We start from the raw sequence: 17,477 nt of genomic DNA on the forward strand, positions 1-17,477 counted from the left end.
GCGGTGGAGCCTCAGACTACAAGAATACGACATCACTGTCACCTACAAGTCCGGACGAAAACACTCCGATGCCGATTGCCTATCCCGCGCCCCCATTGACCCGCCGCCGCAAGACGACGAGAATGACGACGCCTTCCTCGGAATGATAAGCGCGGAAGACTTCGCTGCACAGCAACGGGCAGACGCGGAGCTAAAAGGCCTCGTCGAATATTTGGAAGGGCACACCGACGTTGTCCCCAGGGCATTTAAGCGCGGATTATCTTCCTTCACGCTTCAAAACAATCTACTCGTGAAGAAGAACTTCTCCCCAGTCCGCGCCAACTACCTTCTTGTTGTCCCGTCAGGACTTCGTCCAGAAGTATTGCACGCCCTACATGACGATCCGACCACTGGACACCTAGGATTTTCCCGGACACTATCAAGGATACAAGAAAAGTATTATTGGCCGCACCTGACCGCCGACGTCGCCCGTTATGTCAGAACATGCCGAGACTGTCAGCGACGCAAGACACCGCCGACAAGGGCAGCCGGATTACTACAGCCAATCGAGCCTCCTTGCCGACCATTCCAGCAGATCGGGATGGACTTGTTGGGACCCTTTCCGACGTCAACAACCGGAAATAAGTGGATCGTCGTGGCGACGGACTACCTCACCCGCTTCGCTGAAACTAAAGCACTGCCGAAAGGTAGCGCAGCCGAAGTGGCGAAATTCTTTGTCGAAAACATCCTGCTGCGACATGGGGCCCCAGAAGTCCTCATCACCGACAGAGGAACGGCCTTTACAGCGGAGCTCACCCAAGCCATTCTGAACTACAGTCAGACAAGGCACAGGAGGACAACGGCCTACCACCCGCAGACGAATGGTCTTACGGAGCGGCTGAATAAGACCCTCGCCGACATGCTAGCGATGTACGTCCACGTCGAACACAAGACCTGGGATGCCGTCCTGCCGTACGTAACATTCGCTTACAACACGGCGGTGCAAGAAACAACACAGATCACGCCGTTTAAGCTGGTTTACGGCAGGAATCCGACGACGACGCTCGACGCCATGCTGCCGCACGTCACTGACGAGGAAAATCTTGACGTCGCTAGCTATCTCCAGCGCGCCGAAGAAGCCCGGCAGCTCGCCCGCCTGCGGATCAAGAACCAGCAGAAGACCGACAGCCGATACTACAACCTCCGATGACGCTTTGTCGAGTACCAGCCCGGTGACCGTGTTTGGGTTTGGTCCCCTATACGCCGACGAGGACTGAGCGAGAAGCTTTTGCGTCGCTATTTTGGACCGTACAAGATCATCCGACGTATTGGTGCACTGGACTACGAGGTCGTGCCAGACGGCATTTCGCTGTCACAGCGGCGCCGCTCACGACCTGAAATCGTCCACGTTGTGCGGCTCAAGCCGTACCACCAGCGTTGACGAACCTTGGGACTTCGCGTAACTGACCTTTGGACTTTATTTCTTTTCGTTGTTTTGTTACTTATGTTTAATAAGTGTCCCTTTGTGTTTCGCTCTCTTTGTAGCATCGGGACGATGCTTTTTAAGAGGGGGGTATTGACACGTGTATTTATATTTATCGGGCGACCAGGTTTCACCGCCTAACAAATCTTATCACACAGCGCGGGACGCGCTTGCATGTATCCGAAGTTTCTGGAAAGTTATCGATGCTTCTATCCGCGGTCTGTTGTCGCCGAACGTTGTGTTATCTGATTTCATCGCTTGATACAAATGGTGTAGAACATTTTAGAAGGCATGCGGGTCCCAACGTTTAATCTGGAACATTCGATGATTGCTGTATAAAAGCCGACGCGCTTGACCCGCTGATCAGATTTTCGACGATCGCCGACCGTGTTCGCCGCTATCGTTGTGCTGTAAGTGTAGCCTGTTTTGTGGGCACAGGTTCGCCCAATAAAAGTTAGTTTTGTCTATCACAGTATTGCTACTGTGTTCTTAACGTCACCACCACGTGACAGTATATCGGTGGGGGCGAAACCCATTAACGCCCGCGTTATTGCTTAAATTACAAGCCCCAGGTGGTTTGTAATGTGTAACGACCAGCAGTTGATGTGCGGGAGGAACGCAAATTGCCTTTCTGGCGAAGAACTTGTTGAGAAGTTCATCTATGCCTCGTTACACGACGACGAATGACGTCTCGGGGTGCCGCCGCAAAAGGGTTCGCGTCTTTTTTCCCGGTACACTTTAGAGGCCGACCGCGATCCTTTGAACCGAAAGAAGCACTCGTGTGTACGTATGATACGGTGGCGTACATGCAAATGAGTTGCGCCTCATAATGAGTAGCCCGACGAAATTGCGTCGCGTCGCACTTGGTGTTTTCGTTTCAGTTTTCGCTTCTTCTTTTATTTTCCGTCCAGTTTTTGACGCGAAACAGCGCTCACGGAGCCTAAAATCTTTTCAGACGGCTGACTGTCGTCGGTCTTCAAATAAAGCTCGGAAAGCACGGTCGGTAACTGCGCCTCGCCTGGAAACTTGATGCGTTACAGGGATATGAACTGCCGAAGCGAATATATGAAAAGGCACGCAAATAACGGAGCTTCCTCATTTAGTACACGAGAATAACTCTCGCTTCGTTAGGAGTGAACTTGGGATTCTGAGAGCCATAGAGAACGGGTGATGTAAGCGAAAGAGAAAGAAACGTCAATTCTTATTTGGGTTCTGTAAAGAAATAGCGAAAATGAAAATAACATAAAAAAGATAGTTTCTTTTTCTATGTGCCGACACGCTTTCTGTTTCATAAAAGATATTGAGTTGCGTTGTTTGTTAGATTTAATGCCATAATCAACTGGATTTCAAGCCCAACAGAAAAGCTCGCAAATGGGAAACAAAAGAAAGCTGATTGTGTCTGGCGCGCTTAATTTATCAATGAGAAAAAAAATAACAGGAATAAAACCCAGCACGCCAATAAGTTGAGGTAGCAGAGTCATTGAAGCAGCTATCAGTGCATTAGTGCAATGCCGCACATCGTTTTAAAGGAATCCAATCAGGGTGAGATTGGCCAATAGTAAATTACGTTGCCTAAGTCGAAACAGCACATTTGTAGGCAGCATATGTTGAGACGTATTTTTGACGTAAAACGTCAGTAAAATTGGTCAAAAGGGGCTAGCTTGCTAAAACCGCATGCAACGAAAACATGCTGTAGCATCATCGTTTATATCATTGCAACCGTTATCACCCACGCGCCTTACTTCGGTATCGTTGTTTAGAGGGGAAAAAAAGCCATTAATAAATCCTGCATGTGTCGCATGCATAGATGGCGGCGTTCTCGCGCCACGCATGAGGCAAGCGAAGTTTTTTAGCGCAAGCTCTTCGGCCAGTTGGTGCATGATTCAATTAAAAAAGGGGCTACCAGCACAAAGGACGCGAACATAAGGAAAATGCGTTAGTTATGTGCGGCAATGTGAATCCCAATAATGTACAGTTGAGAGTCCAGCGTCTATCCGTGTCTAACGCGTTTTCCTTGTGTGCGCGTCGTCTTTGTTTCGCTGGTGCCGCCTTTTTCAAGTTAAGCGGAGTTTAGCCTCGCGCTCGGCGTTCAGAGAGGCATAGCTGGGCAGTACGTTTGTCGATCCTTGTGGAATGGTTGCGTTCAAGAGCTCACCATGCCATATTGGGTATAATTTATCAAACTCATACTGGTACTCAGCAGGAGTTATAGGACCTACAAGTGTGAAGTTTGTAGAGAAGCTTCTTTCTTGCAGCGCAGTCTCGGGGCGCCACCCGTAGGAGGGGTCGTTTCTTTACCCTGGTGCCGAAACTGTCCCTCTGCAAAACAGGGGGACCCACTACGAATAAAGAGCGAGCACGATTGCACGTCCACTAGAGCTACAACATAAGTTAGGCATGTAAGCATTATCATGCGTGAATAAATAACTTGTTCCCCATTTAGTTACGTTCATTTATGTACCCTATAGCACCCATAGACCCTCTGCAGCACGCACAGGGTGCTCCACGTACCAGCGACTGCGTTCCTGATACAGTGTGTGCCCAATTTTAACTGGAAACTATTCCACCAGTTCGATCAAGAGCGGGTTCGCCCAGGCAGCTACATATAGGGCTCGTGCACTGCAGCTTTAAGCCGCGCACGTAGCAGCCTCTGTCGCGTGTGACAGCGATTATAGGTTGGGGGTGAATGCGAAGTGTTATGAAACATAGTTCCAGCGCACATTTGGACACGGACGAGGAGAGAAAAACAACACGAACGCCGGACTTCAACTGAGTTTTATTCATGGAAAACAGGGCTTTATGTACACAGGGGGAGGGGGTGGGGGACTGCTAGTGCGCAGGACCACTCAAAAATATTTCCTTGGTCTAGGCAAGGGTCATCAGAGGTGTCACAACAAAAATAAAAAATAAAAACTTTTCCCTCTCTTTTTTACATCACTCAGTACAGTCTTGTTCATCTCCCGCCCTACCTTGCAAATTCGACACACCCGTTTGCCCCGAGATAATCAATTTCTTTTGTCCAGAGTGCAACAGAAGGAGCACTGACACAGTAATCGTTTTCATTGTAGATACACAACGCTTCAAATATTTCCCGGTGTTTCTGATTGCTATATTTGCGCAACACGCGTGTTCGTTCGAAAAACGCCTTGCATGCTGGCTTGTGCGAGCAACGGCGAATGCGGTCGGCTAAATGACCAGCGCCACTTAGTGATGTAGCATTCCTGCGATGCTCTAGCAAGCGTTCATTCAGACAGCGCCCGGTTTGGCCAATATAGCATTTCCCACAGGCGAGGGGAATACTGTACACAACGTCGACGTCACATTCAATGAGGGCTTTGGTGTGCTTTATTGTAGCATCGCATGATGCCGTCTGGGCTGCAGCACAACCACGGTTGCTCCTCTGATATGACAAGTCCAATCTGCAACAAAACATATTATGTAGTTTCCACGCATTGATGGAAATTATACAGATTTGATACCTTCTGTATGCGAAGCCCCATAGAAACCTCGAGTTCCTCTCTTGCTGTTTCTTCGGGGTTCTTTCCTGCATGCAGAAAATGCTCATAATTGCCTGCACTACAATAGAAAGGCTGCTGATAAGATGCTTCAATTTAGCAGACACTGGTGCAGAGTACAATTTGCTATCTTTTGCACGAGTGCATGTTCTGCACATACTGAGAGAGATTTAAAGAAGAAATGGCAGGAAGGCTAATCATGGTGCCCATACAGCTTATTTTAATTCTTACTATATGAAGTTGCAGATGTAGAAAAATATTTCGGTGCAGCTAGTGCTTCGGCCAGACGATCAAAATTAAAGAGTTTTAGTGTAGGGGACGCAAGGCGTTGGGGCCCCTAGCGCTAGAAGCGTATCCCCGCAGGCCGGCTGTACCCGGTTTAGAGGCAAACCGGATGTGACGTGAGCCAGTGCCGTACTCCCTGCCCCCAGATAGGTACTTGTACGCCTAGGGAAAGACGCTGCTGGGTGCTGCTGCTAAATCCCTGTGGTTTCTGCCGGCTCACGTAGGTTCGTTCGCGTGGTCTCGTTACGCCTCGCTGGATCGTGTTCAGTCATGCCGTCCTTGCGCGGTGTCATTGTCGGCGAGTCAGGTTAAATTCTTTAATAGGTCGCGCCTGCGCCTAATTGAGTCTATTAAAGACTGCACATTCAGTTTTGCTGGCTACAATTCAGTGTGGCTGGCGTGGGCTGTCTCCACAATGCGCTTCGAGCGTGTCGATTTCGCCGTTCTTTATGTTGGCGGAAATGACCGTGAAAGCAACATGGATCTACAAGAAATATGCAACAACATCAAGGTAAGTCTACTGAAATCACAAAATTTGAAACAATAAGCGCTAATAGTTGTGTTTTCTTTTAAATTTTAGGCCTTGATTGTTCAGCGAGACGGCGCCCGTCGTGCTGGTTTTCAAGGTGCTCTCTCGCTGGCTAGAAGATGCTGATGCGGAACAGAAAATGCAAAAACGTCGCTTGCTCAACCGCAAATTGACGGCTACGCTGAAGCGCATGCCGTGTCTGCGGAATTTGAACCCCGAGGTATGGACCCCTTTTTTCCAGCGGCATGCCATTACATACCGTCAGGAACACGCTTGGCTTATTTCTGACTCGGTAAAAAAATGTTTCACTTTTTCTCGCTGCTCGCTGCTGAAGAAATGCGGACCGTTTGTCGCAGTTGTCTCCATTACAGGGTGGCATTACTGCGGTGAACAAAGCAAGTGTTGCCGTACATACTGTGCGCACTTCACCCTTTGTTGGGCGGTCGGAAAATATTGGTCCCACTATTCAGGGCAACTTCGCTACTCTGTAGCGGTGAAGTGTAATTTCTACCATTGAACGTTCCTGTGTAGACATGTTTCTGAATCACGTTAAGCACATTTTTTCGTCAATTTCTTTGTCAAACACGCGATAGAGCGGTTGCGCAGATTGTTTACTTCCCTTTCTACAATGTTTGGTTTATTCTGTCGCCGTCCTTCAAACCACCACAGCGGCAAATGAACTCTTTTGATCGAAATTCCGCGTTTTCATAATAGCTGAATTTTGGTGCGGTTAGGTGTCTAAATTTATCGTGCCCACAGCTACCAAAACAGGTGATCAAATTATTAGCATCGCGAATAAATCGCATTCCTACATATGCAAGCTGCTACATATTTTTGATTGATTGATTGAATAACTTTAATGAGCGGTTCTTAAAACGAAACCCTCTTTGCCTCTTCCTTGCTCAGTGGGTGGTGGCTGCTGCAGTCCTGCCAATATTGGTCATTGTGTATGGCACTGGATATGTGCTGCTTGGCATGTGTCCAAATGGCAACTTGGATTACCTGTTAAGTGCAGCTCAACATGTACCACTGGGTAGACACATAGAACAAGAGGCAAGAAATTAAGTATACAACAGGAAATTTAAGAAGTCAGCCACAGAGAAGTCGGAAAGTCAGCATCGAAAGCAACCGAGTATGGACAAAAATGAACTAAACGAGACGAGGACGTGCATTGTGTGCAGAGTTATAGAAGTGAATGAGTGGTTGCATTTTACTGAACATTACAAAGGCTTCACTTATAACCGATTTTCACATATGCATGGAATCTGCTAACTTTTCTGTGCAAAACTCTACCGGAAAGGATATATTGCATCCATCGGTGTTAATATATTTCCTAGCATATTTTCTCTTTTTCAGCCAACATACACATCCCCGTTAAATCAAATAGATCACTGTAGATGGCTGCCACAAGCATATTACAAGAACTGTGAATTGGAAGCTGTTGGCTACCTGTGGCACGAAGTCATGCAAGGGTACATGTAGTCTTTGTGTGCACATTGACTTCATGTTTTACTCATTTGACTGGCTCCTATTGCACTCCGGCTGAATAGCAATAACACACAGGCCACTTTACGCTCGAGCTACTCGAAAGCCTGCGAAAGCTACAGGTACATTCATAAAAGTTCATAAGTACATGGCATTAGTGAAAAAAATTAAAACCTTTTCTGGTACAGCCGTGCGTTGTCGGAAGTGTCTCAATGCATTGCAGTGGTTAAACAGGCACATAGTGGCTGTACCACTTGGATTTCAGCATGCATGCGTTGGCTGGACAAAAAATTCTACCATTTTTACCTCCAAGCTTTTGCTCACGAGTGGAAAGCGCTGTTTCTGTTGTAAATAGATGTGGCTTGCACACAAGGTATGTGCATGCTAAGTGTCTTGGTAAACAAAAGTAAAGGTATGCTGCATCAACAGAAGGTGCTGCAGCCACATAACCTGACCTTTGATCTTCATTATGCTCACAGATTGAAGGGATGGAACTAAGTGCGTGTCTTTTAAATGCTTGATTTCAGCCAGTTAAATTTGCCAACACGGGGATTCAAACCACTGGTGTCCATCTGCTGTTGGGCTGGACTCTCAATTTATTAAAAATACTAACTACTGCGTTCATTGGTGCTGACAGATATCAAGTCAGTTGTAGCTCGGCATTACTGTATTCCGTCACCAGAATGCTAGAGAACCACTTGAGATCCTTCGATGTCAGCATCCTCATAATCAGTGGGCACCCTATAAGAAAAATAGGTCAATTTTGGATGGTATCCTTGCAAGTGTGAGAAGGCTAGGCCACAGAAACTTGCGTTTCTGATTTGTGCACTATTCAGCCACGTTAAAATGTGGGGAGCCTAGATATATAAAAGACGAGGAGCAAGCAAATTGAATGCAGCTACCAAGCAAAAAATGTAGAAGTGTAAGCTGTTGATTTTTTACTCTAAAGGCACGTTCACACCGAAGACGGAGCGGCTAAACCGGGCAAAGCTCTTGGCCAGGCGGATAAAAGCAGGCGTTGAACGAGGCGGCATGCCCGATCGCTCACGGGCCACTTTTTTTCCCGCCCGCCAGAGCTGTCCGCTTTGCCGCAGCCAATCGGAACACCAGACGACGGTGGCGTGTGCACGATAAGGATGGATGACCGGTGCCACGAGACGGCGACAAGTGCACCACGAAAACGTTTGATGCTCCGCCTCGGCGGTGCGGGCAGCCAGGCAAGCCGTCCAGTATACAGGGTGTTTCAGCTAACTTGTGCCGAGGCTTTAAAAGAGAAAGACCGAAAGAAACTAGGCCTGCAGTACTCAAATGCAATCAATTCAGTAAACTACCCTTTTGAGCAACTTTAGTACTTACGGCTCATTGAGAGACATCTGCTTTATTTTTTCAAGACAAAAGAAAGTGCACAAAATCGAAAAAAAGTACCATGCAACTATGCACTTTTTAGCAGTGATGAACAATGCGGCATGCAGACAGGATGTAAAAAATATGCAGTTCCGACACACTGTGAAAATTATGTAAGCAGCTTTCTTTGCTGCTTCTGTTCGTTGATGGCATTTGGCAGTGATGTGTTAAATGTTACCTTGCATGCACCACTTGTGTTTGTAGTACACAAGTGGTGCGCACGTCTGTCTGTTGCCACAGACAGACGTGCGCTCCGATGCTCAAGGTGGTGTTGTGCACCATCCATATCCTGTGAGAGTAGTGGCACTGTCATTCCCTCACATGGCGCATCGCATGGCGGGTGAGGTAGAGGAATCCGTTTATTGAATCCTTAGGAGAAATAGTTGCTGCCACGTCCTGTGCCCGACAGAGCAGTGCCTGCTGGCCACCCAGGCTTCTGTCACGCAGCATGGCCTCCCAGTGTTGCAGTGTAGGGACATTGAAGTTTTGATGCCGGACCACCACTTGCATACTGTTGTTTTGACGGCGTGGTGCTGTATTGCAGTTTTGCATCTGCACATCCTGTGTCAATTGTTGGCATGGAAACACTTGGCGTGTTTATTTTTTCAGAAATAGCATAAACATGCCATACCACACCTTGAACTATCATTATATTTTTAGTTTGCCCACAACTGTCACCATGTCTAGCTGTAGTGTTTTTCTTTTAAAGAGACTCCATACGAAAGATGCTTTCTGATGGCATCTTTACCTTCTCGTGTGATCATTCAGCGAGCACAAAGTACTGCAGCTTCTGCAATGCTTTTGTCTATTCCTTCCAGGCACACTACTCTCAATGTATCATTAGCGCTGAAATAGAATACCACCTGTTGCTCAAAGCAGCTTCAATATAGATTCTAATCGGAATAGGCAGACTTGTGGCAGTATACAACTTTCTATAGCCATAAAAGGCTATAGCATAGTGGGGCATCTCAATGCTCGTAAAAGCATTCAACTGCATGTATCTCCAAATAACTAAGCTCAAGCAGACACTGTCAAAATCTGTGCTTGTCACGGTGAGTTGGTGCGGGAACTTGAAGGTGTCGCTTTTCCTTCATTTTTGTGTCTCTTATGTTTTTGCTAAGGCTCTTGCCACAGCAAAGTTGCTCTTGTGGTATCTTAGAAGGGTAATTTACTAATCACCTAGGCGATGTCATTTCCTACATTTGGTTGCACCGTGTGCATCAGTGCAATAAAATGGGTCAAACGGCTTAATACGAGATGTTGCCAGGCCTTTTTGGCACGACACTTGTGGATAACATTTTGGTGTGGCTTGGGCGAGACCGAAAGAGAGAAATTTACACATACGAGCACAAAGGCCAGGCACTGTTCCCTTGTGGCCTGCACAACCACTAGAATAGCAGCTAGTCTTATCAATTCATACTGAGTATCACAAAGTGGAACATTGCAAGAACTGTAGCTTGGTTGAGACAAGGCACTTACAGCTGCAGCTGAAACATGTGGTGTGATCAACATGTACAAGGTTACAATACTCTTCACCCTTTTTGTATTTAAGACTTTTTAAACTTTGCCCGCAATTTGATTACAGCTTTCCAGAGTTCCTTGGAAAATCCTCCCATGCACCTGCCATGTACATTGCCCCCCCCCCCCCTCCTCGATGTGGCATGCAAGATGGCAGCAGCAGCTGTGGAACAGTTGAAAAGGCGAAGAAAGGTCCACATTATAATAGGTTGTATGTAAATAAAACTGATCGAACACAACCGATTCGGCTTCCACTTTTGTCAAGACAATTGTCAGCAAACAAATGGAGTAATTTCAGTAGGGCGATACTAATAGTGCATAGAAATTCTTGGAAGCCTCGTCAGCTTTCTTGCTGTTAACAGGCTGTGTTGGTGAGGTAGTTTAGGCAGGGAATGCCAATTCATGAGGGATGGTCATGGCCACCATGCTCAATGTATGTGCAGCATCAATCAGTTCTCTAGACCGAGTGCACTAATGTCATGGCAGGCCAGCACTTCGTCGCATGATATATTTTCAAACCTCGCATGCTTTCTTTGGGGCTCTGAGAAAATTAATGAAGCATGAAACTAAAATCGGCATGTTGCAGTTTTCAATACAACCATCACTGCATTTGTCCATTCTTGAAACAAATTTTATTGTACCAAATGCATACGGAATTGTGGAATATCCGAAGTACATTTTGCTTGTTTTGGTCAAGCAGCTGGCAGAACAAAACCACAAATTTCCAAAGCAGGAAGGTAACACTTCTTTTGAAGTACACGAGTGCAAAACTTGCCGCCAATTAAAAAAAGAAGGGAGCTGCTACACACCATTTCTTGGTTCTTTGACCATTTATTTTTTCTTTTGTGGCTGATGTTTAAAAATCCTTGCTATAGCAAATGCAAAGACATCAAAAATCAACGCACGACAGATATTGGTACTATGGTGTAAAGTAATGCAGATATAATTTTGCATGCACATTATTTCGTCTGAAATAGAGGGATATAGCACAAACGTTGCTCTTCAATCCCAATAAAATATAAGGAACTCGTGGGCTACAAGAGGGCTACGGATGATTGTTGAGGGCCTCGGATTCTGTAATGCGCAGCTATACTTAAGTACACAAGCATTTTTGGAATCTGCCTCTACCTGGGTGCAGCTTTGTGACCTGGAATGAAAAGCCACAGCCATCGAGATCGAGCTGCTGCAGTGGCGACATCACAGTAAAAGGTAATAGCGAAAAATTAAAACAATAATATGGCCATGCAACTGGCAACAAATCAGATAGGTCACCTGAAGCTTCTATTTCCAATTTTTCGGGTGTTGCATAGAAGGGCAAAAATCTTGAAAAGTGATAGTGTACGACTTTCATGCATAAACAATTGTGCATATCTACTTTTTTTAACCATGCAGATATTTAGCAAAAAGTTTTGAGCACGGAGAGCCCGGCGTTTTTGCAAAGGAGTTTCTAGGTGAGGTGGACACACTATGCTGCTAATAATGCGAGTTTCAGAAAATTAATTTTGAAAAATTCAGTCACCTTTTTATTAGTAACTTGGCGGCAGCCTTCTAAATGGCATATTTGGAGGCAGTCGCATGTGAACGCACACCCTTTCTTTTTCTAAATCTCGAAAATTGCACTTATTTTGAGATATTCATTATCGCGCTCAATTGAGTACAATCAAAACTTGGTGCATCCTCCTCCACATCAGGCGGCAGTGCCCTGTCAAGAAGTGTGGGACAAAGCTTAAATGATAGCCTGATATGGCACACTGACGCACATGCTTGCCAGGCAAAGTGTGTCGTATCAGCAGCTACAATGACTGGCCAAGATGTTTCCATCTGATGAGATAGCGGGACCTTCTTTTCTGCACTCCCAGCACACTCAGTTCCAATATTGCCTCGATTTACCAGTGAAATTCAATGATGAATATCTTGAATTAGGTGCAACTTTCAAGATTTGTAAGAAATGAGAGTGCATTAGAGGAATTCCTCTGCAAGAATGCCACATTTTCCGCGCTCATAACTTGAAAACAAGAAAATCTGTATGGTAATAAAAGACACCCTATACGTATAAAGTGCATTGGAGCATTTCATGCAACCAATATTGAAGCACCTTCTGTCTACAAAGAATTCATAAAGCATATTTATGCACTAATACTGGAATCAGTTACGAGCACTGGAAATGCAAACACTGTTACGAACCCTGGTCACATGCCAGGCATTGTGTTGCTGCTCTCTGCGTAGGGCCTATGAATAAAAACCACCTTCAACATCGCACAGTAAGCTACTAATTGCTATGTGTAGGAAGACTTACAGTTCTTCAAATGCAATTATGACCTAGACATTCTAAAGCTTTTCTAATAATGTACTTTTAGTGAACAAGTCCCCAAAACTTGGAACTACTCTGAAGCTATAATGCCATTATTATCTGAAAGATGCACTACACATTTTTTTAACGTAGTAAGGAAACATTCATAATCGACAATGCCACCATAGACATGAGAGTCATAATATTGCACTGTGTGCAGCAAGGATAGCACAATCTCGCACAAAAGATTAGTCTCTCCCGCAGCCTTTGAGGCCCCCTTTATTATGTCTCGCTTATGATGCCGTAACATAGTACGAAACCATGATGAGGTAACTTATGATCGTGAGTTACTCTTGAAAGAAAGCTTGTGCACACATGCATATTCCTGCATTGTAACTCTGGAGTGCACTTACAGTAAGGACACTGTGAAAAGAAGAAAAATAAGGCCAACAGCAAGAACCAGGCAGCGCAGTGCTATTTGCACCTTCTCGGCTGTTGTCGGTTTAAGTCACCTTTGCTGCAGCAGAGTCGTGTTATGCGGCGAAGCATATTTATCATCATGCAGTGAAGCATATCTGAAGTTAAAGGAAACACTGTCACGAGGCCCCTGCGGGTGCTTATGGTTACCCGACACTAGCTTAAGTACCTATACTGTGACCTCTTCATGCATTTGGACAACACCAATCGCCATGTGAAAACCTCTGTGTTCACTGCTAATCTCGCCAAGAGCCTAAATTGTTCCAAACTACAAATTTCACCAAGTGGCAAACTTGGCAATGCTTCTGGAACCTCATTCTAAAGTACTTTAATACTACCAGGATGCTTCAATGTCAAACTGGATTAACAACCTGGGATGAAATTGCGCCAGCTTCTAACTTTCTGAATGTTTGCTTCACCTCCTACATCAGTGAGTAGGCAGTGTTCAATTGGCGCTCCCGCTTCACCAAGCAGACGACCGCTGACGAAAGCACAGTGAAGGCGAATAATGAGTGCGCAAGCAAACATTCAGAGTGCGAGATCTCGCCCTTGGATTTAGAGAAAGGAAGGGTAATTTCATCACCAAGGAACCGAAGTATGCATTCAACAACAAAAGCTTCTGAACGGGCCACTTCCACATCAGCACTGTGGAAAGACTCTGATGAGCTTATCAACCAGCAGAAATTTTCACTCGTGGCAGAAATTTTCACTACCACAATCGCAGGTTCAAAGATATTTGCATGATGACATTTTGGTCCAAAAAAAAGATCCGTTTGAGCGATGGTGTAAGCGTGGTGCCCACTGTTGGCTCGGCTTGCGAAGAGCGACCTGCTGATACCGGACACTTAAGCAGCTCTTTTAATTGTCTGAATCGATGGTGACATGCACTAGGTGTCACTGCTCTTTGAACATGTTGAGCTGTTGTCCTTGCTTCATGAAACATTAAGTAACTACAATTATGACATTGTCAAAGAAAAGGGTTGTATTAGAGAATTTTGTTAACCACGAAGCATAATATCCCTGTACATTATTTGCTATGCAGTCTATGTAGTATAATTATTTTGCACCTCTGGTTGGTGAAAAGAAATGGATTTTTGCAATACCAATAGTATTCATATTCGAAAAATATTCGCTTCGCACTTAGGTTTCATTATTCGAATTAGCTTTGAAATTAAAAAATTGATATTTCCACACCCATAGTTTTTACTCAAATACCTGGAGCATAAGTCATTTGAGGACGTAACTTCAGGAATAGCAACAGTATGCCACCAAAGAGTCAACACAGTTCAATTTTTTTTACATTCTTTCACAATTGTTTCCTACTGTGCATTCATTAAAACCATCTTAAGCCTCAATAATTGACTAAACTAAGCTTTGATAACAGCTGCATGCTTGGAACGAACGGTGCATGTTCCAGCCACTCTAGGGTAGCAGTTTAGGGTAAAAAATATCTGTTACTTAGGAATGCCACTTGGTGACCTTGTGCAGAGAAACCCCAGCTGGACTTTGCCATCTGAAGCTGCTGCGCACAATGGCTAATCACTGGCTTCTTTGGTCTTCTCGATGGCATCTACTTGCTTGAAAAGCTCGACCTCAATGACGTCTGACCACTGGCAGCACATATTTCTGTTTATTACAGATAAAAATTGCCTATGAGCTCTTATTTCGCCCAAAACACAGACTTTTGCCACATTTAAGAAAGTGGCACTCTCCAAGTCAGTGCGGTCAGCATGTTTGGCATGCACTTTCATCTCCTGCGTCAGAGTGGAGTTACTATCCTAAATTAATGTGCTACAGAGATGAGAGAGAGGTTGGCAAAGAAGTTATGTGCCCAAACAAAAAGAATGATGATATTTATGTCTACTGCAATTCAAAGCCATCTATTTGAGCACCTTGCACCACCAGAGAAATCCTAATGGCTTCCTTTTCTTCCATCTCATAATGTGGGCGGTAACACCCCATTAAATGGTCCCTAAGATGGTTTTTGTCAACCCTGAGGAAATCTCTCACAGAAAACTTGTAGACAGTCTTGATAAGTGTTGTCAGATTACCTTTCAATGTGTCCTTTATCATCACTGTGGTGATCGTAATTTCAATTCATGTGCAGCACTCACACAGTGTGCACTCCTTGCAGACATCTGTAACTAGTGGCAGTTTACCAGCATACTTGAAGGGAGGAAAAAAGAGCATGGCCACACCAACCACATCACAGCATGTGCATACATCAGATGACATTGTGGAACCTAATTCTATGTCAGCAGGAAATGCATGGCTGCTGTCGCTATTTCGAGTGTAAATATTTGTCCCACGGGTACAGAGAAGTCATTATGGCAACCACATAATCCAGGCAGCTTAGTGCTGGGCAACTGCAATATTTATGAAGCAGCACACTGCATTCAAAGCCAGGCATTGTCACACTTCTCTGGGAAAATCGGTGCTTGTATACACAGGGGCTGGACCATTTCAAACCACAGTCACATTGGAACTCTGTCCACTCTCGTAGGGTGCATTTTCTGTGTAGTCACTGCCACTGCAGAAATAATTTTCTTCGAACTGCACAAACAGAAAATTGTAGCACTGTGCTCTGCAGTGCTTGGTGCAAAGGCAGAACAGCCATGAGCCTTCTCCCATCCACAATTCAGAAATCCGCCAATACATAGATGGCTTACAGTGGCATCTCTACAGGCAGCACACACCACCTATATGCTGCCACTTAGATTGCAACACACTGAGGGTCTCCATGCCTTTAAATGCCTTTATGTAAATGCTCAAATATACTACAGGACAGGATCTTTAGGGAATAAAGGTTGTTTCACGGTCCTCATATCTATGCTATGACAAAGCCAACTCCAACTGCACAGGTAGACATTGCTGTGGAAAATTAAATTTTACAGTTCCATGTACCATATTTTCCATACAGTACTATAGTCTGCAGGATCTAATTTGGGCTGAAAAGCCCCTCTCATTAAGCACCATGGCAAATTTTAGTTATAGGTACATTGGAAGTTGTAAGATGCCGTCAAGGGAGCATTTCCTCAAACAAATATTTCTAATTAGTTCATTATTAAAGGAAATGGAAGAAATTGAAATGTTGCATTTTCACGCTGCCAGGAGGCGAGTGCTAAAAGTGACGGCACTCAACCCCTTTGCCTCCAAGTGATCTTCCTTCTTCATCTTCCCCCATGACGGAGCCAAGGTTTCACGTCACACTCGCATGACGAGCCGTCTTTTCTTTCCTTTTTTTCTTCTCTTCCTTTTTTGCTGTGGGGCACACATCCAGGGATGGCATTTAACATTGGTTGGCTTACGAAAGTCACGTGCCATGGTTGGTGATATTGCAGGCAGCACGTTTTGCATAGAGACATTTGTGCATGTAACCTTGACTCTGGCTGAAGCAGGGCTTCGTTGAGACCATGATGGCTTTTGTTTAAAATTTCAGTTGTTTTCCCACTGTGCATCATTTTGATAATTTGGAGACAGGATTGTTAGTGTGTGATCTATGCACTGCACTTGTCGGTTTGCAACTTCCAATCTTGGTGAGATGCGTTTTCATATAACAAAGTGCAACTGAACTTCCTGAAGGCATTTGCCTCCTATGTTCAAGGGAAGCAGCCCACATCCGCATACCTTATTCACAGATGTCAATTCTTTTTTTGCTGCTGCTCCGTATTAAAGATGGGAACCCAAGACTGTGGAAGTAACGTGGGCTTGGTGGTCTGGAGCTTACCATAGGTTGTCGGATCGTGCCGCTGACTGCATTTTGCAGCGGCTCATGAGTGCCGAGGGGGCCAGGCAGGAGATACGGCAACAATTCAACGAGTAGCAATGAATGTTTACTTCACACTGTTACGGAGTGGTCAACTCTGCAAGTTTCCCGATGGTGAGCGACAGACATGCTAGTTTGCTCAAAAACTGAAGGCTGAAGTCCATTAGCGAAGACGTCCTTTATAGTGTTTGGAATACCCTCGCTCAAGAAAAGGAGAGAGAAAACACTCTCCACGCTGGCGGCTGCCGCTCGATACATGGAAGTGTTCAACGAATTTTCTAACCCCCACTGGCTCAGTAGAAGGAAAGGCACTGACATGCGCATACACACACACACACGCACACAACGCTGGCATCTTCCCTGCCGAGGACAAAGAGAAAGAACGAATGCACACACGAAGCTTAATCGTCCCACTTGCTGAAGGGAGACAACACTGTGGAGACTAAGCAGACATCAGGGTGTTGTGCAAGCCGTGGGTAAGAAGGCGAAAATGCCTGCACAAATGATAAGGTCTTATTGCTATTGGGGCCTCCTAGGCGTTTTCCAACGGTTGCAGGCGGCTCGGCGCATCTAAAGGGTCCAGCCTTTCGCTGTTGCTTTGGTGCCGCGACACAAATCGTTGACCACACAGGCCAGTCATAACATCAGTTAGACTAGTTCTTGTGCACGCTCAAGGACACTGAGCTTGAACGACGCCATGAATGCTCTGTCTTTTCAGTGCTATTAGAACTGTTCTTGTATTTTCT

At 45.3% G+C, this 17,477-nt stretch overlaps 1 long non-coding RNA gene across 1 annotated transcript; it reads left to right on the top strand.

Moving 5' to 3' along the window:
- Positions 1–5,512: 5,512 nt before the first annotated feature.
- Positions 5,513–10,422, top strand: LOC139051267 (uncharacterized). The gene is made up of 3 exons (XR_011509297.1): positions 5,513–5,773; positions 5,843–6,011; positions 10,266–10,422. It is a non-coding gene; the product is annotated as an uncharacterized lncRNA (long non-coding RNA).
- The last annotated feature ends 7,055 nt before the right edge of the window (positions 10,423–17,477 follow it).

The sequence above is a fragment of the Dermacentor albipictus genome, unplaced genomic scaffold, assembly GCF_038994185.2.
Source record: "Dermacentor albipictus isolate Rhodes 1998 colony unplaced genomic scaffold, USDA_Dalb.pri_finalv2 scaffold_11, whole genome shotgun sequence".
Lineage (NCBI taxonomy): Eukaryota > Metazoa > Arthropoda > Arachnida > Ixodida > Ixodidae > Dermacentor > Dermacentor albipictus.